General features: G+C 44.5%; 1 protein-coding gene and 1 long non-coding RNA gene across 2 annotated transcripts in view; one reads left to right on the plus strand and one right to left on the minus strand.

Annotated features, from left to right (window-relative positions):
* Positions 1–4,336, minus strand: part of LOC142203716 (uncharacterized) — a 35,628-nt gene extending 31,292 nt beyond the window's left edge. Inside the window, exon 1 of the long non-coding RNA XR_012716121.1 lies at positions 4,304–4,336. This is a non-coding gene — a long non-coding RNA (uncharacterized LOC142203716). The remainder of the gene's footprint in view (positions 1–4,303) is intronic.
* Positions 1–25,188, plus strand: part of PDE6A (phosphodiesterase 6A) — a 478,514-nt gene that overhangs the window by 221,019 nt on the left and 232,307 nt on the right. The gene's annotated exons all lie outside the window — the stretch shown is intronic.

The following is a 25,188-nucleotide window of genomic DNA, read 5'->3' on the forward strand; positions in this document are numbered from 1 at the left end:
GCATATGCTCCCCGCTCCCATTGAACTCAATGGGAGCGTGTACGGCACGCAAAGGGTCACGCGGCGTCTACGTGCCAAATCTCGCGGCACGTAACTCCGTGTGAACTCCCCCTAATAGTGTGTGGATGCTGGGTCTTTAAATATGGCAGTCACCATAGCTGCCAGGTCTCCGCTGTAATATGAAACACATACACATTAGCTATCCCTGTGTCTGAAAACGTCTGCTCTACAAACATATAAAAATATCTTTCCTGTCCGCAGGGTAACAGTTTTTTTAAGCCGGACACAAAGTTGGACATGCAGGATTGTCCAGCTAAAAAAAAACAGCTGTGTCTGGCTAAAAAAAATCGGTTTTCCCATAGACAGGCCACAGGCAGACACGGGCGGTCACCTTTACATACCCATTCAAGTGAATGGGTTTTAAAACTGACCGCCGGGTTTCCTTCCCCTGTCCAGTTTTGCCGGAGCAGAAGACGGAAACCCGACGTAATGCACAAATCGGACACCGGGCGAAAGTGTGACCCGCCCCTCATTTTGGCTGTATAGTGAATGTCATAAAAACGAAGCCTGTAAGACATGTATACAAATGCACTTTTTCTCCAATTATAACCCATTCTGATTTTTTTCCAGCTTCCTAGTACATTAAACAAAATAATAAATGGTACCATTATGAAGAACAATTTGTCCCGCAAACATTAAGCCCTAATATGGAAAATAATAAAGTTATGGGATGTGGAAAGCAAACAGTCAAAAACGAAAATCAAAAAATACCACCGGTGAGAATGGGTTAAAGGAGTTCATTTTGTTTAGTCTGGCAAAGAGGTGTTTAAGGGGAGATATGGTAAACCTATATAAATATGTAAATGTCCCATATGAGGAAAAACGGTGTAAAATCCCCTCAAAATACAAGGGGACACACACTCCAACTGGAGAAAAAATGGTTTAATCTCAAGAGTCAACAAGGCTTCTTTACTGTAATGACTGTAAAGCTGTGGAATAGCCTACCCCAGGAGCTGGTCACAGGAGCAACAGCTAACAGCTTCAAAAAAGGATTAGGTGACTTTTTTTGAGCAAAATAGCATTGATGCTTATAGAAATGTAAGGAATGTCCTATCCCATCCCTGGGTGAACTTGATGGACATATGCCTTTTTATTCAACCGTACTATGTATCTTTGTTGATTGAAAGAACAATGAGGCCTGCATAGGATAAGTTACCATCTCACTTAAAATATTCCAAATATCTTGGTAACCACTACAGGAAAAATTAACTTGATTTTTTTAGCACATTACACTGGTAAAAATCTGAGTCCCAGGCAAATGCATCAATCCGTACATACTGTATAAGGCTATATTTATGCAGTAGACGTACATTTGCACATTTAGGTCATTGACACACAGAACTTTCACCACATATTTGAGTACTTGCCTAGTCAATGCAAGAGAGAAAAACAAAGTCTTCCCCAATAACGTATTGCAACATTTTAAAATATAGGCTAGGGGGGTTTACTAATCCTGTCTTAGATCTAGATAGTCTGAAGGCAAGCCAGAACTATCACAGTGGATGATGTTGGATGATACATTTGGTGCATATTTAGGGCATCTTTTAGTTGGTGTAGGCTGCTAAAAATACGACACACATTGCACATCTATAAATCATAGCCTTGGTTAGTTTGGTTAGTTAGGGTGAAAAAGCCAAACCTATAGTAGGTGTACAATAAGTATAATCTAAAGGTAGTGAATATGGGGCAGAGGTCATGGCAAAGTAGCCTAGTTATTTTCTAATTTGTGAATGTCCTATGACTTATAATTGGTAGGCATTTAACCTCACCTTATTACTTAAGTGATCTTTGATGTGATATTTGCATTACTCCCATATGTTCTTTTTCAGGTTACTTCACTTCGCACACCTTAAAAACTAGATATAGGAAGATTTTAAGGTGTTTTTTTTAGTTGGGTTTATCGATGGAAAATTACTGATAACAAGGTTCTGTGCTTATTCTAATATACAGTAGAAGGATGCAAATTAAATGTATTGCATGGTTATCTATACGAAATATAAAGATTGAGTCTTCAGTAGTTGATCCCTTTTTAATAGCTAACAAAAATGATGACAGATTGCAAGCTTTCGAGACTACTAAGTCTCTTCATCAAGCATGGTATGGCACAATTTCTATAGCCAAGCATACTTTTACACAAAATGGGCAAAGGAATCAATTGACAAGTGATGGAAAGCAATATACACACAAATAAATAAGTAAAAAAAAACTAATTATCAGTTCACAGGATGGCTCTCTGAGTTTTATGGTCCCTTTGGTTAGTGATGTGATGCCTATGACATAAAACCATGGGACAGATTTAAACCCCTCTGGGATGTGTCAAAGGTGATCATGAGTTTATATTCCCATATTCTTCTGTCTCTCTTCGATTTGAAATCCCCCTTAACACCATGGTTATCTATATTCATTGAAACACACAGATACCTGTTCCATTTATATTTGACTTACCTGTACCTGTACCACTTACCTGTACCCATCACATGTTGGCTTCTTTATATGGTGAATATCATTTTAAGCTTAGTTTTACTGAAACCAAGTTACTGGTTTTACTGAATCCTATAATTAGGACAATGATAATAAATTTAACGACAGCAATGTATACATACCCTAAGCTTCCACAATAAATGTATATGCATGGTTTAGACGCTTAAATTCATTGGTTTTATTCATGACTAAGAGACAGTCACTTTCACTAGACTATGCTAGACAATTCAACCAGTTGCATCGCACCTTCAACCTGACGCTCAATTACTCCTTCTCTGAAATAAATTTCACATCAAGATACAGGACAACAAAATTAAGGCATCGCTGTATCAGAAACCAATTGACCGCCCTACCTACCTAAGATGGGATAGCCTTCATCCTAAACACATAAAGAACTCCATTGTCTACAGCCAGGCTATCAGATACCATCGCATATGTTCAGACCCTGAAGATAGAGACAAACACCTTGGGGGCCTCAAAAACACATTCTTGAGGCAGGGTTACCATCCAAGAACAATTGAAAACCAAATCACCAGGGCCATGAGAATGCTAAGATCGGAGTTATTAAAATACAATACCAAACAGGAAAACAATCGGGTGCCCCTTGTCGTCACATATAACCCACACCTGGAGATACTGAGAGGAATCACACGCAAATTACATCCACTACTACAAAAAGATGACCATCTAAAATCCATATTTCCAGGCCCCCTCTCCTGTGCTATAGACAGCCACAAAACCTCAGGAATATGGTTGTCAGCAGCTCACTGTCACCTCCAACTAACACAGGAACATTTCGATGCGGACAGAAAAGGTGCAAAACCTGCCCTCACATACTGACCACCGACAAGATAAAGATACCAAATTCTAACAGGGAATATAAAATCCCAGGTACGTTCACCTGTAACACACCTAATGTAGTGTATTTAATAATATGCACCAAATGTTCCAACGAAAATTTGTATGTTGGAGAGACTGGTCAGAAGCTTAGAATGCGGATTAACTCACATCACAATACTATTAGAGAGCAAAGAATAAACCTTCCTGTTTCAAAACATTTCAGCAATGAAGATCATAATATGACCAATGACATTAAAAGTTTGGTTGTAAGAGGGAATTTTAAATCAAAGAAAGAGAGATGGATTTATGAGTACAAGTTTATGACCCTGCTTCAAACATTGCAAGAAGGGATGAATCTGTCAAATGGGTTCATGGCATCCTACAGAAATCACTGAACTGATAACATTGCAAACTGATGAATTGTTTATTTGTATGCACCAATAACCAATAACCTTCTTCCACCCTCCCTCCTAGAATTCTATTCCTGAGTGTCCTTTTCTACATAAATATACAGTCTACAGAAATTGTTTTTAGATATACCTGAAGAAGAAGCCCAGAGCTTCGAAACATTGTAATCTGTCATCATTATTAGTTAGCCATTAAAAAAGGTATCAACTACTGAAGACTCAAGTTTTTTTTATTTTTATATATAGACTATGCTTAAACAACCTATTACATCTCATTTGTGATCTAGCTATCTATCTGCAAATACAAAAATAGCAGCAGCACTCTACACAGTAGCAGAACATATAAAGAACAGAAATGGACATTACAGCCACAATTGGCACATATAGATATACTAATATCTATATACTAATAAATTTGAGGATCTTCGTTATACATATTTGATTAAACTGTCGGAAGCCCACCCACCCAGACAAGGCACCCCATCCAGGTGGGACCCCACACCAAAAAGATTTACCTCTCTTGGATCCAAAATGAGTCTACAGCGTGAACACAGGGCAAGCAGAATCCACAACATACTCTACTTAAAATAGCCTTGGACAGATGGGAAACTGAAGGACATCCTCTATTCCAATTAAATAGGCCTATCATCTATCTATCTATCTATCTATCTATCTATCTATCTATCTATCTATAATCTATCTATTTATGTAACTATGTATCTATCTATTATCTATCTATCTATGTATCTATCTATATGTATGTATCTATTATTATTTATCATCTATCTATTTATGTAACTATGTATCTATCTATCTATCTATTATTATCTATAATCTATCTATTTATGTAACTATGTATCTATTATCTATCTATCTATATGTATGTATCTATTATTATTTATCATCTATCTATTTATGTAACTATGTATCTATGTATCTATCTATCTAGTATTTATTTATGTAACTATCTATCTATCTATCTATCTATCTATCTTACATTAGAAAAGTCTATAAGCTGTATTCCCATATAAAGGAGCATAGCTATAGGCATACTTCCCAACCGTCCCATATTCCAGGTCATGTCCCACAGTCCCGGTTGGGGGGAGGTATGTGCCGGGAAGGATGCAGATGAGTTGAATACACTGGTGAAGCAAGAGCGGACAGCCCCTGCCTCACCACTGTGCCCCAGCGTACTACGACTCTGGAAGCTGTAGGCACAATGTGATGACGTCGCTCACATCACACATGAAGCGGGACAAGAGACTGCAGACCGCGCAGTGAGCAAGGAGAGGTGAGTATCAGTGTATTTTTATGTTAAACTTTTTCAGCTGGAGAGGGGACAATAAACTGGGGGAGCAGATGGAGAGGAGACAATATACAAGGGGACATATGAAGAGGAAAATTAAACTGGGGAGGCATATGAGTGGGACAGTAAACTTTGGGGCAGATGAAGAAGCACATGAAACTGGGGGCAGATGGAGAGAACATTAAAATGGGGAGAACTAGACAGGGCATTAAACTGGGGGCAACTGGAGGCTGACATTTAATGTCTCCCACCAGCAAACTCCACAGTTTAATGTCCCTCTCCAGCTGCCCCAGTTTAAGGTCCTCCGCTTTAAACTAGGGGCAACTAGTGGGAGACATTAAACTGGAGCAGCTGGAGGGGGACATTAGGCTATGGGGGCAGCTGGAGGGGGACATAAAACTGGAGCAGCTGGAGAGGAACATTAAATCCTGGGTGCACCAGGAGAGAGACTTTATACTAGGGCCCTTTAGCTTCATGTTACTCCTCTGCCCATAGGGTAGAGCAGTGGAAATACGGTGTTGCTGGCTGTTGCAGAAGCATGGCAGAAAAAATGCTGCATTTTACAGCCCCAGCTGTCTGTTTTTAGCTGTGTTTCCACTACATGTGGCCTTAGTCTATACGATTGTGCCTATCTAGTCATGCTCAAGTTGTTTGGTGTATTCTGGGGATTCTTGGCACTTGTAATCCTTTGTGTGTTTATCTATATACATTAGGACTGGTGATCAACAGGTCTTGACCAGGCTTTAGGGACATATCTTTGCTTGTACAAGTAGTGATATTATTAAACCCATACTCTGCTAGGGGATTTGTTCTATAAAGCCGTGTTTGCCTAGTGTAACTATGTACTTAGTGCTGCATAATTGAGCACATTGCTTGTTGTTCGGGTTCCAGGCAGGCATAAATCCTGGGGCTTAGAACCCATCAGTGCCATACATGGCTCCATGTTATTACTGTACTTTACCATACGCCTTTGAACAATAGGCGATGTATATGACTATACAAATATAAAAGAAAGCAATAGACACTACTGTGAGGAAGGGCGTTCCAGACTGACTCTCAAAAACGCCCTTCTAACAGTGAAGAGCTGCGGTACCGGCACTGATAGCTCTTCATCGGGGTACAGAGCGTGAAATCCGCATGTGCCCCAGGAGGTGAAAGGTCCTCTTTAACTGATTATAATCCATTCTCTGTCGCGTTTTACCACTGTATACTTACTGTAGTGTACTGGTTTCTATAATAACAGATTTCCTTCTATATACAGTAGTTTAATTGTTGAATGTGTTAGTGAAACCATTAAATGTGTTTTCTGGGATCAGTATCTGAGTGGTGGGGGCACAACTCCATCTTTGCAGATCATCTGTACAATAAGAGCTGTATCCTCCTAATTGTTTATCCATGGACAGCGCCATACATTTGGCTGTGGCTGCAGTTGGTGCTTCAGCACACAGGATCCCAATCCCATTCATGTAACTTCAGGATAAATCAAAGAAGATGGCAGGAGGCGTGCTGGTCCAAGTTCAATCCTTTATTGAACACACAACGCATTTCGGGTTGACTACATAAAATACAACACATATATATGGCATAACGTGTAAAATGGCAGTGGCCCCGTCCCCAAAGGTCATGAGTAGAGATGAGCGAACAGTGTTCTATCGAACACATGTTCGATCGGATATCAGGGTGTTCGCCATGTTCGAATCGAATCGAATCGAACACCACGTGGTAAAGTGCGCCAAAATTCGATTCCCCTCCCACCTTCCCTGGCGCCTTTTTTGCACCAATAACAGCGCAGGGGAGGTGGGACAGGAACTACGACACCGGGGGCATTGAAAAAAATTGGAAAAAGTCATTGGCTGCCGAAATCAGGTGACCTCCATTTTAGACGAATAGTGGATTTCAAATCCGGGTCATATGAGAATGTGAACTTTGTGACTATGAGACAGGGATAGCTGTACAGGCAGGGATAGCTAGGGATAACCTTTATTTAGGGGGGAATGTTATTAAAAATAACTTTTTGGGGCTCTATCGGGTGTGTAATTGTGATTTTTGTGAGATAAACTTTTTCCCATAGGGATGCATTGGCCAGCGCTGATTGGCCGAATTCCGTACTCTGGCCAATCAGTGCTGGCCAATGCATTCTATTAGCTTGATGAAGCAGAGTGTGCACAAGGGTTCAAGCGCACCCTCGGCTCTGATGTAGCAGAGCCGAGGCTGCACAAGGGTTCAAGCGCACCCTCGGCTCTGATGTAGGAGAGCCGAGGGTGCACTTGAACCCTTGTGCACCCTCAGCTCTGCTACATCAGAGCCGAGGGTGCGCTTGAACCCTTGTGCACACTCTGCTTCATCAAGCTAATAGAATGCATTGGCCAGCGCTGATTGGCCAATGTATTCTATTAGCCTGATGAAGTAGAGCTGAATGTGTGTGCTAAGCACACACATTCAGCTCTACTTCATCGGGCTAATAGAATGCATTGGCCAGCGCTGATTGGCCAGAGTACGGAACTCGACCAATCAGCGCTGGCTCTGCTGGAGGAGGCGGAGTCTAAGATCGCTCCACACCAGTCTCCATTCAGGTCCGACCTTAGACTCCGCCTCCTCCGGCAGAGCCAGCGCTGATTGGCCGAAGGCTGGCCAATGCATTCCTATGCGAATGCAGACTTAGCAGTGCTGAGTCAGTTTTGCTCAACTACACATCTGATGCACACTCGGCACTGCTACATCAGATGTAGCAATCTGATGTAGCAGAGCCGAGGGTGCACTAGAACCCCTGTGCAAACTCAGTTCACGCTAATAGAATGCATTGGCCAGCGCTGATTGGCCAATGCATTCTATTAGCCCGATGAAGTAGAGCTGAATGTGTGTGCTAAGCACACACATTCAGCACTGCTTCATCACGCCAATACAATGCATTAGCCAGTGCTGATTGGCCAGAGTACGGAATTCGGCCAATCAGCGCTGGCTCTGCTGGAGGAGGCGGAGTCTAAGATCGCTCCACACCAGTCTCCATTCAGGTCCGACCTTAGACTCCGCCTCCTCCGGCAGAGCCAGCGCTGATTGGCCGAAGGCTGGCCAATGCATTCCTATGCGAATGCAGACTTAGCAGTGCTGAGTCAGTTTTGCTCAACTACACATCTGATGCACACTCGGCACTGCTACATCAGATGTAGCAATCTGATGTAGCAGAGCCGAGGGTGCACTAGAACCCCTGTGCAAACTCAGTTCACGCTAATAGAATGCATTGGCCAGCGCTGATTGGCCAATGCATTCTATTAGCCCGATGAAGTAGAGCTGAATGTGTGTGCTAAGCACACACATTCAGCACTGCTTCATCACGCCAATACAATGCATTAGCCAGTGCTGATTGGCCAGAGTACGGAATTCGGCCAATCAGCGCTGGCTCTGCTGGAGGAGGCGGAGTCTAAGATCGCTCCACACCAGTCTCCATTCAGGTCCGACCTTAGACTCCGCCTCCTCCGGCAGAGCCAGCGCTGATTGGCCGAAGGCTGGCCAATGCATTCCTATGCGAATGCAGACTTAGCAGTGCTGAGTCAGTTTTGCTCAACTACACATCTGATGCACACTCGGCACTGCTACATCAGATGTAGCAATCTGATGTAGCAGAGCCGAGGGTGCACTAGAACCCCTGTGCAAACTCAGTTCACGCTAATAGAATGCATTGGCCAGCGCTGATTGGCCAATGCATTCTATTAGCCCGATGAAGTAGAGCTGAATGTGTGTGCTAAGCACACTCATTCAGCACTGCTTCATCACGCCAATACAATGCATTAGCCAGTGCTGATTGGCCAGAGTACGGAATTCGGCCAATCAGCGCTGGCCAATGCATTCTATTAGCCCGATGAAGTAGAGCTGAATGTGTGTGCTAAGCACACTCATTCAGCACTGCTTCATCACGCCAATACAATGCATTAGCCAGTGCTGATTGGCCAGAGTACGGAATTCGGCCAATCAGCGCTGGCCAATGCATTCTATTAGCCCGATGAAGTAGAGCTGAATGTGTGTGCTAAGCACACACATTCAGCACTGCTTCATCACGCCAATACAATGCATTAGCCAGTGCTGATTGGCCAGAGTACGGAATCCGGCCAATCAGCGCTGGCTCTGCTGGAGGAGGCGGAGTCTAAGGTCGGACCTGAATGGAGACTGGTGTGGAGCGATCTTAGACTCCGCCTCCTCCAGCAGAGCCAGCGCTGATTGGCCGAATTCCGTACTCTGGCCAATCAGCACTGGCTAATGCATTGTATTGGCGTGATGAAGCAGTGCTGAATGTGTGTGCTTAGCACACACATTCAGCTCTACTTCATCGGGCTAATAGAATGCATTGGCCAGCGCTGATTGGCCGAATTCCGTACTCTGGCCAATCAGCACTGGCTAATGCATTGTATTGGCGTGATGAAGCAGTGCTGAATGAGTGTGCTTAGCACACACATTCAGCTCTACTTCATCGGGCTAATAGAATGCATTGGCCAATCAGCGCTGGCCAATGCATTCTATTAGCGTGAACTGAGTTTGCACAGGGGTTCTAGTGCACCCTCGGCTCTGCTACATCAGATTGCTACATCTGATGTAGCAGTGCCGAGTGTGCATCAGATGTGTAGTTGAGCAAAACTGACTCAGCACTGCTAAGTCTGCATTCGCATAGGAATGCATTGGCCAGCCTTCGGCCAATCAGCGCTGGCTCTGCCGGAGGAGGCGGAGTCTAAGGTCGGACCTGAATGGAGACTGGTGTGGAGCTATCTTAGACTCCGCCTCCTCCAGCAGAGCCAGCGCTGATTGGTCGAGTTCCGTACTCTGGCCAATCAGCACTGGCCAATGCATTTCTATGGGGAAAAGTTAGCTTGCGAAAATCGCAAACTGACAGGGATTTCCATGAAATAAAGTGACTTTTATGCCCCCAGACATGCTTCCCCTGCTGTCCCAGTGTCATTCCAGGGTGTTGGTATCATTTCCTGGGGTGTCATAGTGGACTTGGTGACCCTCCAGACACGAATTTGGGTTTCCCCCTTAACGAGTTTATGTTCCCCATAGACTATAATGTGGTTCGAAACCCATTCGAACACTCGAACAGTGAGCGGCTGTTCGAATCGAATTTCGAACCTCGAACATTTTAGTGTTCGCTCATCTCTAGTCATGAGGTAATCACTAAAAGTCAATCAGTGTTAGACAAATCATATAATTCGTATAATAGTTCACATGATGTAGGTATGGTATAAGGTTAAATCAACAGTTACATAGGGAATACATGTAAACAATAAGGCAAACAATACATGGTTATTTGAAGTAGGACTGGGTCCACGTGGGTATGGATAAACCTGTGACAGCTACAGCCTGGGTATGGACAATAACACAAACATGATGACCTCATGACCTTTGGGGGCAGGGCCACCGCTATTTTACACATTTTTTATGTTATATATATGTGTTGTATTTTATGTGCATTGTGTACACCTGAAACGCGTTGTGTGTTGAATGACAGATTGAACTTGGACCAGCACGTCTCTTGCCGTCTTCTTTGATCCCACCTGGATTTCATAAACGTCACCACCTGTTGTCAGGCATAAGAGGTTTGGCTGCTGCTGTTGGAGTCCTAGAGAACCCCAACAAAATGTCTTCATAGTGGTTGTGAGCTATGTGTCACAACCACAAAAGGTGCGCCTTCCCTTGTTATGATCTAACATTGTTTGCTAAAACCACCACAGTATTACACTATTAGCGCTTGGCGCCACACTTTTTCTCTTCTCGGTATACCATTCATGTAACTGGGACTGATCTGCTCTATTGGGCCTAACAAAACATAAGTATATGGCTCCTTCATACAGCCCATTGGACTTCCATGATCAGATATTGGATATTAGGATAGGACACAAATAGTACAGTCTCATAGAACTCTTAATGGGAGCAGGTAAATCACTATTTAATTACTTAGTCGTGTAGGTGCTTGTACACTGGGTAATACAGGGCCTTTCTTAAGCGTCCATATTGAGAAATTCCACTTTTTATAAATCTACTGAGTCTGTAAGGACTAACCTGGGTGTTCCTGTAGCTGCAAGTTTACGTCCAGGGTAGCATGTACAGGCTCATTAGTATATTTCTAAAATATTTATTTCTTGATGTGGAAGCAGCAGGTTAGTGCAAAGGTTCCCATGACCATGTGTGTCATTTAATAGTAATTTTCCATTTGATAGACTCCCTATGTCCACAGTCCATGGCCTAAAAATGGATAATAATAAATGGAAAATAACTGTTGCCCAACAAAAACCAAGTCAGATCGGCCATGTATTACAACATCTTGTATATAGAGTAGGATCTCTTCACTAGTTCACAGACTTCAGTTTTTATGAAGTCAAAAACACTCTTCATAACCGTGCTGTAATATATTTACTGATATACATGAAAACTTTCAGCTACTGTAAGACTCTGTTATTTTACTGTTAATTCCTTAAAGCACCGCACTTAAAGGGCAACTCAATTATATATTAATTCCTCTAATTAATGTGACCTTCAGGGTCAGTGAAATGGATAAGATAAAATAGCAGACAGGTTCACAAATCTTTATTTAGCAGTACCCTGGCCGCTATGGCGGTAAAGTAAGGCAAAGCTTCATCTGGTCCATTACTGCATCACAATACAATTGCTTTATTTGTAGTGTACTACTTGATCTTAAATAGATCCTTTCACCTCTGCCAAGTCCAGATCTTTGCATCATTTATTAGGCGCTCTGATTCCAGCACCCACCATGCCCAAGCAATAAATGCTGTTATTTTTGGTCTCTGATATGCTATGCATAAGTGATATTCTATCTCTCTATACTGTAAGGAGGGTGATGTCGGACTGGAGCAGGCAGGGAGTGTGATTCTCAGCTCTGACACTGGCTGCCTGTGATCCATGCTGTCAGAATTCTCTCTCCCACTGCTGTACCTTTAATATTACCATGCCAACCTGAGAAGCTTTTTCACTTTTAGAGGCTTCTGGCTTGGTCCAGTTAGCAGCTGAGAAGGCCTATATAAGACCGCATCCTCCTGACACAAGCACCAACTAATTAGTTTGCTATTCCTACTTTGACTCTCCATTTTGTCTGTATGTACTTGTTTGCTTATTGACCTTTGGAGCCCTCCCTGGATACCCCAGTGCCGCACCTCCCATGAGGCGACCTGAAGCGAGCGCTTCAGGGGGCGCTATGTCAGGGCCTCAGGGAGGGCGGCATTTTTTGCTAACCTAAGCCAGTCCAGGACAAGCTGTCCTGGACTGGCTTTTCACCGAGCGGTGGTTTGGGGAGGCCGCTGGAGCAGCGTAGCTCCAGCAGCCTCCTCTCACGCTCAGGCAGAGAGCAGGCAGTCTCCGGGCCTACTCTCTGCCGGCGAACAGCGCTAATCCCCGCCCCCTTCCCCCTCCCGGCGGGGTGGAGGGCGGCTTTCTGCAGTTAGCCTCGGGCGGCGAAAGGAGCAGGCTCACCCCTGGGATACCCCATTTGTCTCCTGATTCTGCTTTGACATGCCTGGCTGGATTTTTGACCCTTGGCTTGTTTCCCAGATATTGCTTTCATCTTCTGATTCTGCCTATTATCTTCTCTCCTGGTTCATACACTGCTTATATGACTTCTCTTGTCTTTACACCACTTTGTAAGTTTTAGTGGACATTGTTTTGGTTTCTGCTGCAATACATTTATTATTAGTTAATCTATCTGTCTGATGACAATTCAGATTCCTAGAGTCAGCGCAACTCCAACCTCCTTGTAGTGAGCTCTGGTAAAGGCATCTGGAGGTTTGTCTTGGCTCACAGAAGTGTGATCATTTTAAATAGATGTCTCTCCTGCTCGCAATTATCGGTCATTTAGGCCCTACATTGTGGAAACATGGCTGTTTTTGTTGCAGTTTTTGCTGCATTTTAATGAACCAAGAATGGCTACAAAAGGAATGTAGAAACTTCTGTGAGCCAATGGCTCGCCACTCCCAGGGATAATGCTTTCCTCTTGAATTGAAACAATAAACGCCTTGGGATATGATGAAACCAGGCTTTTATTTCAACAGATATCACAAACAGATCATCATATCCCAAGGCGTTTATTGTTTCAATCCAAGAGGAATGCATCATCCCTGGGAGTTGCGAGCCATTGGCTCACAGATGTTTCTATTGTCTACACGGTCAGTCAGCCAGATGGCCGTTTTCCCAGACGGATGTAGCCCTGACCTACAAGTTAATCACATAAGTATTAGTTCCACACCCCATGCTGGGTCAAGCAGGCTACCCCAATATTTGAGGAGAATTGCGGGGGACCTTGCTTTATTCCCAACGAGCAGAAGGAGCGCAGTCTGTCCTGTTTCCTTCCTCTACTACCCCTACAAAAGGAATGTGAAACATGTAGGAAGTAGAGATGAGTGAACACTGTTAGGATCAGCCGATCCGAACAGCACGCTCCCATAGAAATGAATGGAAGCACCTGGCACGCAGACTTTGCCGGTGGCCGGCCGCTTAATCCCCTGCATGCCGGCCGCTTCCATTCATTTCTATGGGAGCGTGCTGTGAGTGTGCTGTTCGGAACGGCTGTTCCGAACAGTGTTCGCTCATCTCTAGTAGGAAGCTTTTCATACTTCTACCTACTGCTCAAGCCACTCCTGGCTTTGGCTAAAAAAAAACAAAAAACAAAAAAAAACACAGCAAAATCTGCAACATAAAAAGCTGCGTATCTGCAACGTGGGACCTCAGCCTTAAGAGGCCACACTTTGCAGAAAAGCTCTGTTTCATGTGGAAGCTTTTTCTGCAGTTTTTTGAGCCAAAGCCAGGAGTGGATTTTTACAGAAAGGGAAAAGTATCCCTTTATATTTCACATTCCTTTTGAAGCCACTCTTAGTTTTGGCTCTAGAAGCCACAACAAAATCTGCATTAAAACATATATCATTTCTGCAAAGGCCTGGTCTCAGCCTTAGGGGGCGTTCACACTAGCGCCGCTGTCCGCCAAGGGGTTTCTTCCTAAACCCTGGAGAAACTGGACAGGGGACGGCTTGCTGCCGGTCAGCTTTAAGACCTATTCATTTGAATTGGTTTTAAAAAAAACCGTTTTCCAGGCAGAGAGGCCGCATGCAGACACCGGCGGTTACCTTTAAAAACCCATTCAAATGATTGGGTTTTAAATCTGACCGCAGCAAGCCGTCCCCTGTCCAGTTTCCCCAGGGTTTAGGACAGAAACCCCTGGGCGGAGAGCAGTGGTAGTGTGACCGCTCCTTTAGGCTGTATTTATCCAGCTGTAATATATCTTTATTAAACAGACTCTATTACTGAGGGAAATCCTATCCCAAATCTGAAGTATTATAGATCATTAGCAGCTGAGACGGGAGTTGCAGCTGTCATATAGTTCTTATAATATAGACACATGAATCCATCCCTAAGATTCTAAGACAGATTATATATATATATATATATATATATATATATATATATATATATATATATATATATATATACACTCACCAGCCACTTTATTAGGTACACCATGCTAGTAACGGGTTGGACCCCCTTTTGCCTTCAGAACTGCCTCAATTCTTCGTGGCATAGATTCAACAAGGTGCTGGAAGCATTCCTCAGAGATTTTGGTCCATATTGACATGATGGCATCACACAGTTGCCGCAGATTTGTCGGCTGCACATCCATGATGCGAATCTCCCGTTCCACCACATCCCAAAGATGCTCTATTGGATTGAGATCTGGTGACTGTGGAGGCCATTGGAGTACAGTGAACTCATTGTCATGTTCAAGAAACCAGTCTGAGATGATTCCAGCTTTATGACATGGCGCATTATCCTACTGAAAGTAGCCATCAGATGTTGGGTACATTGTGGTCATAAAGGGATGGACATGGTCAGCAACAATACTCAGGTAGGCTTTGGCGTTGCAACGATGCTCAATTGGTACGAAGGGGCCCAAAGAGTGCCAAGAAAATATTCCCCACACCATGACACCACCACCACCAGCCTGAACCGTTGATACAAGGCAGGATGGATCCATGCTTTCATGTTGTTGACGCCAAATTCTGACCCTACCATCCGAATGTCGCAGCAGAAATCGAGACTCATCAGACCAGGCAACGTTTTTCCAATCTTCAATTGTCCAATTTCGATGAGCTTGTGCAAATTGTAGCCTCAGTTTCCTGTTCTTAGCTGAAAGGAGTGGCACCCGGTGTGGTCTTCTGCTGCTGTAGCCCATCTGCCTCAAAGTTCGACGTACTGTCCGTTCAGAGATGCTCTTCTGGCTACCTTGGTTGTAACGGGTGGCTATTGAGTCACTGTTGCCTTTCTATCAGCTCGAACCAGTCTGGCCATTCTCCTCTGACCTCTGGCATCAACAACGCATTTCCGCCCACAGAACTGCCGCTCACTGGATGTTTTTTCTTTTTCGGACAATTCTCTGTAAACCCTAGAGATGGTTGTGCGTGAAAATCCCAGTAGATCAGCAGTTTCTGAAATACTCAGTCCAGCCCTTCTGGCACCAACAACCATGCCACGTTCAAAGGCACTCAAATCACCTTTCTTCCCCATACTGATGCTCGGTTTGAACTGCAGGAGATTGTCTTGACCATGTCTACATGCCTAAATGCAATGAGTTGCCGCCATGTGATTGGCTGATTAGAAATTAAGTGTTAACGAGCAGTTGGACAGATGTACCTAATAAAGTGGCCGGTGTATGTATATATATATATATATATATATATATATATATATATATATATATACACACAGTGGCGTAACTAGGAATGGCGGGGCCTCGTGGCGAACTTTTGACATGGGCCCCCCCCCCCCATCCCAACTGACGCCGAAGACCTCGACCGACCCCCTCCTCCGCACTCTATTATGTCCCTTACTGGCCCCTGCACACAGTATTAACCCCAATAGTGTCCCCTGCACACAGTATTAACCCCAATAGTGTCTCCTGCACACAGTATTAACCCCAATAGTGGCCCCTGCACACAGTATTAACCCCAATAGTCGCCCCTGCACACAGTATTAACCCCAATAGTGGCCCCTGCACACAGTATTAACCCCAATAGTAGCCCCTGCACACAGTATTAACCCCAATAGTGTCCCTCTGTGGACACCCATAAACAATTATTATACTCTGGGGTCTTTTCAGAGCTGTGCTGTCCTCCTGTGCTGACCACCGCTCGCGTCCTTCGTTAATGACGTCGGACGTCACATGACCCGGGAAGCATGCCGGGTTCATGTGACATCAGACAACAGTAGGACGGAGGCCTGGCAGGATCGCGGAGAGGTAAGTAACAGTTTTTTTATGTTTATTACCTCTCCCGATCCGCCGGTCATTATACTCGGGGGTCTGCAAAGACCCCCGAGTATAATGATAGCCCCTGTGGGGCCCGCGGTGTCACTTGCCGATCCCGGCCCAGCCAGGATCGGCAAGTGAATAGGGCCTGTAACAGCCTATTTAAAAAAAAACACAGCGGTAGCAACTGTCACCGGGCCCCCTAATGGCCCGGGCCCTGTGGCAGCTGCTACTGCTGCTACCACGGTAGTTACGCCACTGTATAGATATATATATATATATATATATATATATTATGAGAAGGTGACAATCAGAGTGCTGGAGTCATGATATACCTCCCCCAGAATTCTGACACACGTGTCGTCCAGTGCGGTTCTTGAATAGAGTTCAGCCCCAGGTGTGGGTCATAGGCTTGTTACTGGGCCAGAAATAGCTGCAGAGTCTGCACTTCAGGGCAGATCCATGGGAACGAGAGAAAGTGCCTGGATCTGTCCTGGGAAAAATATCTTTGTACCGTGTTAGCCAGTGGATATGAAATATAAAAAAAAAAAAAAGTAAAAAATTTTTAAGGAATCTTCAGTAGTTGGTACCTTTATTAATGGCTAATTAAAAATGATGACATATTGCGAGCTTTCGGGATTATTAAAATGGTACCAGCCTGATGAAGGGATCATTTTAGTAATCTCCAAAGCTTGCAATATGTCATCAATTTAAGTTAGCCATTAATAAAGGTATCAACTACTGAAGACTCCTCAAAATTTTTTCATTTATGGATGTGTTCTGACACTGTGGGCCTGGTAAGACTGTATTGCACTTCTTTTGTTTTATGTGGCTGGTAGTAAGCCTAACGTACAGTTAGTACTGTGTTGTCTAGTTAGCGCTCCTACAAGCAGGGGTTTTGTTTCATATTTTTGCCTGAAGTTAAGGCTGTATGTTATTTTGCTCCTTTTGTGCCTCAAGTGAAGGATTAATTATTTTTCAGGGTTTTTTCTCTAAATAAACCTGTTTACTACAAAATATTGTGTTACTGTCTTAGACTGGTTGGGTCTGCACCACTGCCGCTATTGAGCTATCTTCCCCAATATATATATAATATATATATAGTCAGGGTCTGGGGTTGCTAGGTGGGGTGGCATAGACACACAAGTCCAGTTTCTTTAGTCCAAAACAATAGTAGAGTTTTATTTTCACTCAAAAAAAAGGTAGTGCAGCAACAAAAGGAAACAATACAAAAATAAATACCTGCCCGGCTAGGCTCTAACTAAACATGGAATAGGTTACCTCATTTAGAATAACAGAAATCAAAAGCCAGTGGAATAATTCAGGACACAGCTCCAACAAAACAACCTCTCTGTTTGGCACACCAGCCAAGCTCTGCCAAAGTGTTGCTGCTGGAGCAACTTCTTAAGCTTCCTTGACGAGGAGACTCTCTGCAGCTGAGTCGCTGCCGGAACATCCCGAAAGTGTGGACTGGAGGGGGGTGGAATGACAGGTCCCACTACCAACCTACCTGCCATTCCTAAAAATCCAGCCCAATACTGAGCATTTACCAAAATGCTCAGCAGACGAAAGTTGTCTGCTGAGAACAAACATTCCTGGAGTTTTCTTATCTCACCCACCTTAGTAGTCTGGGTGAGATGTACACCCCCTCCATTACCTGACCAGCCATCGTCATACAACATATATATATATATATATATATATATATATATATATATATATATACATATATATATATATATATATATATATTATATTAAACAAAATATATATATATGGCCGCACCAGTATAAACAGTATAATACAAATTGATCAAGAATGAATGTATTCTAGGGCACCATGAGGGCATAATGAAGTTCACAATAAAGGTTTGCTCTCACTAACTAGAATCATTTCAGGGTTAAGGGGATATCGTCACTCCTTAGGGAGAGACCACCATATAGGTATGTGGAGACTTATTAAGCCTTTAGCACTCCACTTTGCAAGGGACCATAGAACTATTTCAGAAATACATACAACTAGTGAACGCCGAACAGTAATCTTAACTAGTAGGAGGAATGTCGCCCCCCACACCTGCCAGAAACCTGCCGTAGAACTCAATGTTCTTGCAATTAGTCGTTTGTTTCATGTAATCAGAATAAACAAAGGATTTGTGAAAAACTTTCTGACTTAATTGTTGTATTTATGCAACAGACAGAAACACCATGTGGAGTCATAAAAGCAGGCCAGATGAACCTCACAGCCAAAAGACAGGACTTACAAGAACAGCCTGTGCTTACCTGACCTCTGACCCACATTCCTCAGCTCGGCAGGACATCAAGGGGGCCATAACAAGAGGGAATGGGGACCTGACGCTGTCACTCACTCTTCAGTAAAGCAAAGCAGACAATATCTGCTTACATTGTAAAATACAAGTGGCACATACATATGCGTGGCATACCATCTGATAATAACCTAGGAAAAGGGTGGGAGACAAATATTACCATCACTGTTTATGATATTGGAGAGATATTTTGAGACATAGTATCACCAGCTTGTCACTTTGAGAGCTGTGAAACACATCTCAGCTTCATGCCCTGTCCCTGGTTATGATAAGTGAACATAACAGCTAAGAATATTTCAGCCGTACCCGTGCCCTGCTATTGGCAGACGTTCCTTGACATGAATAAATATGAAACTTATTTTATTGTATTTCAGTCAGTGTCAAGATGGTGACTTCCTTTGTTCCTTATTTGACATAAAACATCATTGCCTGAACCGAAATGATCACATTTGTGAAATCATCACATTTGACAGCAAATGTTCATAAACACATTAAAATGCTGACATTTTATAGAGAAGACCTGATGGTCTGAAAACATTTCTATAAAGGCTGTGTAATGGAGGTTATGGCCACCTTAAGGATGACTGAATAGAAACATTGTATCCGTTATGGTTTGTGACCTTCAGTCTTTTGTATTTCTCTATGTAGTTTATCAATTTCTATCTACATTAAGTATTGACATGTGTAAGTAGCATGACCTTTATTTGCTTGCTTACTTCCATAGAGAATACCTGCAGTTGACTGTGTAGTCTTTTTGACCTTCAAGCTTAGAACATGAAGTCTCTGCTGTGGGTAAACCCCAGTGTCCCAGCTTACAGACTGTATGTTCTGAAGCCCCTGCCAGAGAATGGCCTTCGCCAAACACACAATCCACAAATAGCAATGTAACTGTACCTGGATATTCCCATGGGAATGCAGTGGAAGTCAGCATGCCAATGAGCATCATTATCTAAGGGCAAGTAAAAGATGAAGAAACATGTCTTCATGCATTTCTGTATCAAGTTGTCATATTGTTTAATGTCAAAGGGTAAGCCCTGAAAGTAGACAATCTGTGAGCAGGAAACAGCTGAAAGGAAAATAGAAAACCTAGTTGTAAAGTACTATAAGGCGCCATTTCACATGGTATTATCGCAAATTTATGTAAATGGTCATAAAAACATATTGTACAAGGCAGAATATAGGTCTACTATGAGATTACAAAACTAAATCCAATTCAAAAGTGTGTCAATATGGAAAGGGCAACAGACTATTACTCATATAAAAATCATTGTGTATAGGGACTATAGTGAAGGACAGAGGACAGTCGTGGACCTTTACACTGGGTATGGGTATGTTTTCTCCACTTTGGTCACTCCTTTTTGAATGTGTTTGTGGTAGTATCGCTCCATATGGTTACCTGTTGGGTCATTACTTTATATGATTATTTAATATGGATTTATCCTCTCTATTACTACTTTGATGATCTATGGTATCTATATTATGGATTGATGCATCATTAGCTATACCTAGCATTTACCATTGGGCATATATCACATCAGGCAGGGTCGGACTGGCCCGCCGGAGCACCGGGGAATCCCCCGGTGGGCCCCCGAGCCTGACTATTAGTTTTAGCTAAATGCACTTGTCAGGGGCCCGATCGGGGATCTTCAGGGGCCCGATCGGGATCCTGACCATGCCAAAATGGGCCCCTGTAGCAATCAGTGCGAGTGTGCATCTCTGCTCCCTGCACTGCACACTGCCGTCACTAGCAGGAGCTGTGCTGCCCCTCCCCCACACAGATCGGAGTGTGCAGGGGGACGTCTGCCGGCTGCTGTAAATGAAGAGCTTTCACCACAGCCAGACAGGACACAGCCAAATGTAAGTACATTTTTGGGGTAAAATATGTATATTAGGCCTGGTTCACATCTTCCCTTTTCGGGAAGTCCACTGTGGGGAATAATACAGTGTACAGGGGCCACTATGGGACATAATACTGTGTGCAGGGGCCACTATGGGACTTAATACTGTATGCAGGGGACACTAATGGAGATAATACTGTGTGCAGGGGCCACTATGGGACATAATACTGTGTGCAGGGGCCACTATGGGGCATACTACTGTGTGCAGGGGCCACTGTGGGGGATAATACTGTGTGCAAGGGCCACTATGGGACATAATACTGTATGCAGGGGCCACTATGGGACATAATACTGTGTGCAGGGGCTACTATGGGACATAATACTGTATGCAGGGGACACTAATGGAGATAATACTGTGTGCAGGGGCCACTATGGGGCATAATACTGTGTGCAGGGGCCACTATGGGACATAATACTGTATGCAGGGGCCACTATGGGACATAATACTGTATGCAGGGGCCACTATGGGACATAATACTGTGTGCAGGGGCCACTATGGGGGATAATACTGTGTGCAGGGGCCACTATGGGGGATAATACTGTGTGCAGGGGCCACTATGGGGCATAATACTGTGTGCAGGGGCCACTATGGGGGATAATACTGTGTGCAGGAGCCACTATGGGGGATAATACTGTGTGCAGGGGCCACTATGGGACATAATACTGTGTGCAGGGGCCACTATGGGGGATAATACTGTGTGCAGGGGCCACTATGGGACATAATACTGTATGCAGGGGACACTAATGGAGATAATACTGTGTGCAGGGGCCCCTATGGGACATAATACTGTGTGCAGGGGCCACTATGGGACATAATACTGTATACAGGGGACACTAATGGGGATAATACTGTGTGCAGGGGCCACTATGGGACATAATACTGTGTGCAGGGGCCACTATGGGACATAATACTGTATGCAGGGGACACTAATGGGGATAATACTGTGTGCAGGGGCCACTATGGGGCATAATACTGTGTGGAGGGGCCACTATGGGGGATAATACTGTGTGCAGGGGCCACTATGGGGCATAATACTGTGTGCAGGGGCCACTATGGGACATAATACTGTGTGCAGGGGCCACTATGGGACATAATACTGTATGCAGGGGACACTAATGGGGATAATACTGTGTGCAGGGGCCACTATGGGGCATAATACTGTGTGGAGGGGCCACTATGGGGGATAATACTGTGTGCAGGGGGCCACTGTGGGGTATAATACTGTGTACAGGGGCCACTGTGGGGTATAATACTGTGTGCAGGGGCCACTATGGGACATAATACTGTGTGCAGGGGCCACTATGGGGTATAATACTGTGTGCAGGGGCCACTATGGGTTATAATACGGTGTACAGGGGCCACTATGGGACATAATACTGTGTGCAGGGGGCCACTATGGGACATAATACTGTGTGCAGGGGCCACTGTGGGGTATAATACTGTGTGCAGGGGCCACTGTGGGGTATAATACTGTGTGCAGGGGCCACTATGGGGGATAATACTATGTGCAGGGGCCATTCTGTGGGATAAGTACATTTTTTGGGTAAAATATGTATATTTAATGTGTGTATATTTGTGTAAAGTGTCTGATATACTGTGTGAGTCCTGTATATTTGTAGAATGGTGTGTGTGTGTGTGTGTGTGTGTGTGTGTGTGTGTGTGTGTGTGTGTGTGTGTGTGTATATGAAGGTATGTGTGTAAATGTATGTTATGTGTATTAGGCCCAATTCACATTTTCACTTTACGGGAAGTCCACTGTGATGCATAATACTGTGTGCAGGGGCCACTGTGGGGTATAATACTGTGTTCAGGGGCCACTGAGGGACATAATACTGTGTGCAGGGGCTACTATGGCGCATAATACTGTGTGCAGGGGCCGCTGTGGGGTATAATACTGTGTGCAGGGGCCACTATGGGACATAATACTGTGTGCAGGGGCCACTGTGGGGTATAATACTGTGTACAGAGGCCACTGAGGGACATAATACTGTGTGCAGGGGCTACTATGGCGCATAATACTGTGTACAGAGGCCACTGAGGGACATAATACCGTGTGCAGGGGCCACTATGGGGCATAATACTGTGTGCAGGGGCTACTATGGCGCATAATACTGTGTGCAGGGGCCGCTCTGGGGGATAATACTGTGTGCAGGGGCCACTATGGGGGATAATACTGTGTGCAGGGGCCACTAAGGATTAGGCCCTACTGAGCAAAACACAGTTAACACTAGGTTCACACCAGCGTCTGGTCTCCATTCTGAGGTTTCCATCTTCTGCATGTAGAAGACGGAAACCTATCGGTTCGAGTCTGGCCGTGAGCGCCGGTGAGTGTTTTATGCTCTCTGCGGCAAAACCGTTTTTTTTTTTAAACCAGACACAAAGTCCTGCATGTCTGACTCTGTGTATGGTTAAAAAAACCAAAAACGTTTCGCCGCGGTGAGCACAAAACGCTCACAGGAGTTTACGGACACACACTTCATTTGAATGGGTTTGAAAAATGCCTGCAGGGCGGAGACCCCGGGCGCAGATGTGAACGAGCCCTTAAAAACACTTTCTATTTTTTTTAAGCAGACTGGCGATCGGAGTGTGCAGGGGGAGTCTGCCTGTCTCAGTGTCTCCCAGTCCGGTCCAGTCCGGCATGTAACTAGCAGCAGAATTGCAGGACCGGAGCACTGGGAACAGATGATTGGGGGGTTTTTTATGTGTACTTTGTTTTTCACCTCCCAGAACTAATTATAAACCAAAAAAAATAAATTCTGGTGGACAACCTCTTTAAAGTGTGGGGCATTTGGGGGGGAAATTAAAGGGGTTGTCCAGGCATAATTTTCTATGGTTTCTCGTCAGAATAGGCTATAAATGCCTGATCTGTAGGGGGCCCGACACCCAGGCCTCAGACCGATCAGCTGTATGGAGCCACTTCTGGCACCAGTCCTGTACACAATACGGGGCCAGAAGCAGAAAGCTCTGTCCACTGTATATCAGCCGGCACCTTCTCTGCATCTCGGCACTTATTGAAGTCAGTGGGAGCTGAGCTGCAGTGAATCTGCCACACAACTATACAGTGGATGAAGCTTTCTGCTCCCAGTCCTGTGTCATGTACAAAACGAGCACGGAAACGGAAACCTCTGTGGAGTTTCTGCAAAAAGCGCTGCAGGAAAAACTGATGTGTCGGCGCCGGGGGTTTTCCCGCAGTGTTTTTTTGCTGTGGGACGCTGTGTTAGGCCTTATCCTTATAGTGTGGTGTGCAGTATGTTGAGATGATAAAGAGGAGCTCTCACCTCCTGGGGCAGGTGCGGTTTAATACACTGCTAGAGAGCTGACAGTGCGATGATTTCAGCGCACTTTCAGCTTTCCCATTCTGTGCCCCCGGTGAGGAGCTATCAGTCCGTAGCTCTTCACTGTCAGAAAGGCGTTTCTGACAGTCAGTCCCTTCCTCACAGCAGCGCCTATAGCCCTGTACTGTGCGCTCAGCGTCATCGCTGGCTGGTAAGCAACGACCCCTCTCACAGTACAGCGCTATAGATGCTACCGTGAGGAAGGGCGTTCCTGACTGACTGTCATAACGCACTTCTGACGATGAAGATCTACGGTACCGGCACAGAACGTGAAAGCCAATAGTACACTGAATTTAGGGCACTGTTGGCTTTCTAGCGGTGTATTAAACCTCATGTGCCCCAGATCGTGATAGGTCTTCTTTAAGGATTAGGCGCAACAGCGAGATGCAGCTGAAAAAACATTGTGGGAAAAAATTGCAGTGAATCCCAATATATTTTTTTCCACAGTGTTTTTCATTGAGCTTTTGTCCCCAGCACTCCGTTGTCCCCGCCTGTGTCTGTTAGATACAGGATTTCCAGAAATGAGACCTAATTGGTTTCAGAGGTGCAGGACTCCCAGCATGGGTGCATCGGCGCGAGACTGAATGGACACTGGCAGCGGACAACGGAACAACAGGAACAGGTGAAGGTGCTTTTTATTTATTTTTTTATTTTACACCTCCCTCCCAGCACATTGGTCGCTCCAATTCCTGGACAAATCTTTAAAGGGTTTATCCATCTTTGTAATATTGATGGTCTGTCCTTGGGATAGACCAGGGGTAGGGAACCTTTGGCTCTCCAGCTGCTGTGAAACTACAACTCCCAGCATGCTCCATTCACTTCCATGGGAGTTCCCAGAACAGCAGAGCCAATATGCATGCTGGGAGTTGTAGTTTTGCAACAGCTGGAGAGCCGTACGTTCCTTACCACTGGGATAGACCATCAATATTACATCTGTGATGACACAACAGCCAGGACCTCTGCAGATCAGCTGTTCCAGGACAGCGCGGCTATAGGTAATGGTAACATTTCTAGGAGCCACGCTGTTCACTTTCCATACAGTATGTAGCAATAGGTTTAGGTAGTGCAGTGTTGCACATTGTATGGCGGGTGAACAGCATGGCTCCTGATATGTTATTACCTTCAACCGCCCTGTCTTGGTATCGCTGGTTTGCAGGGATCCTGATGGTGGGCCCCTAGAAATAATTCCACTGGTGGGCCCTAGACAACCCAGTCCGACACTGACATCAGGGGTATACATTAAACAGTTG

The sequence above is a fragment of the Leptodactylus fuscus genome, chromosome 5 (genome assembly GCF_031893055.1).
Source record: "Leptodactylus fuscus isolate aLepFus1 chromosome 5, aLepFus1.hap2, whole genome shotgun sequence".
NCBI classification, from domain to species: Eukaryota; Metazoa; Chordata; class Amphibia; order Anura; family Leptodactylidae; genus Leptodactylus; species Leptodactylus fuscus.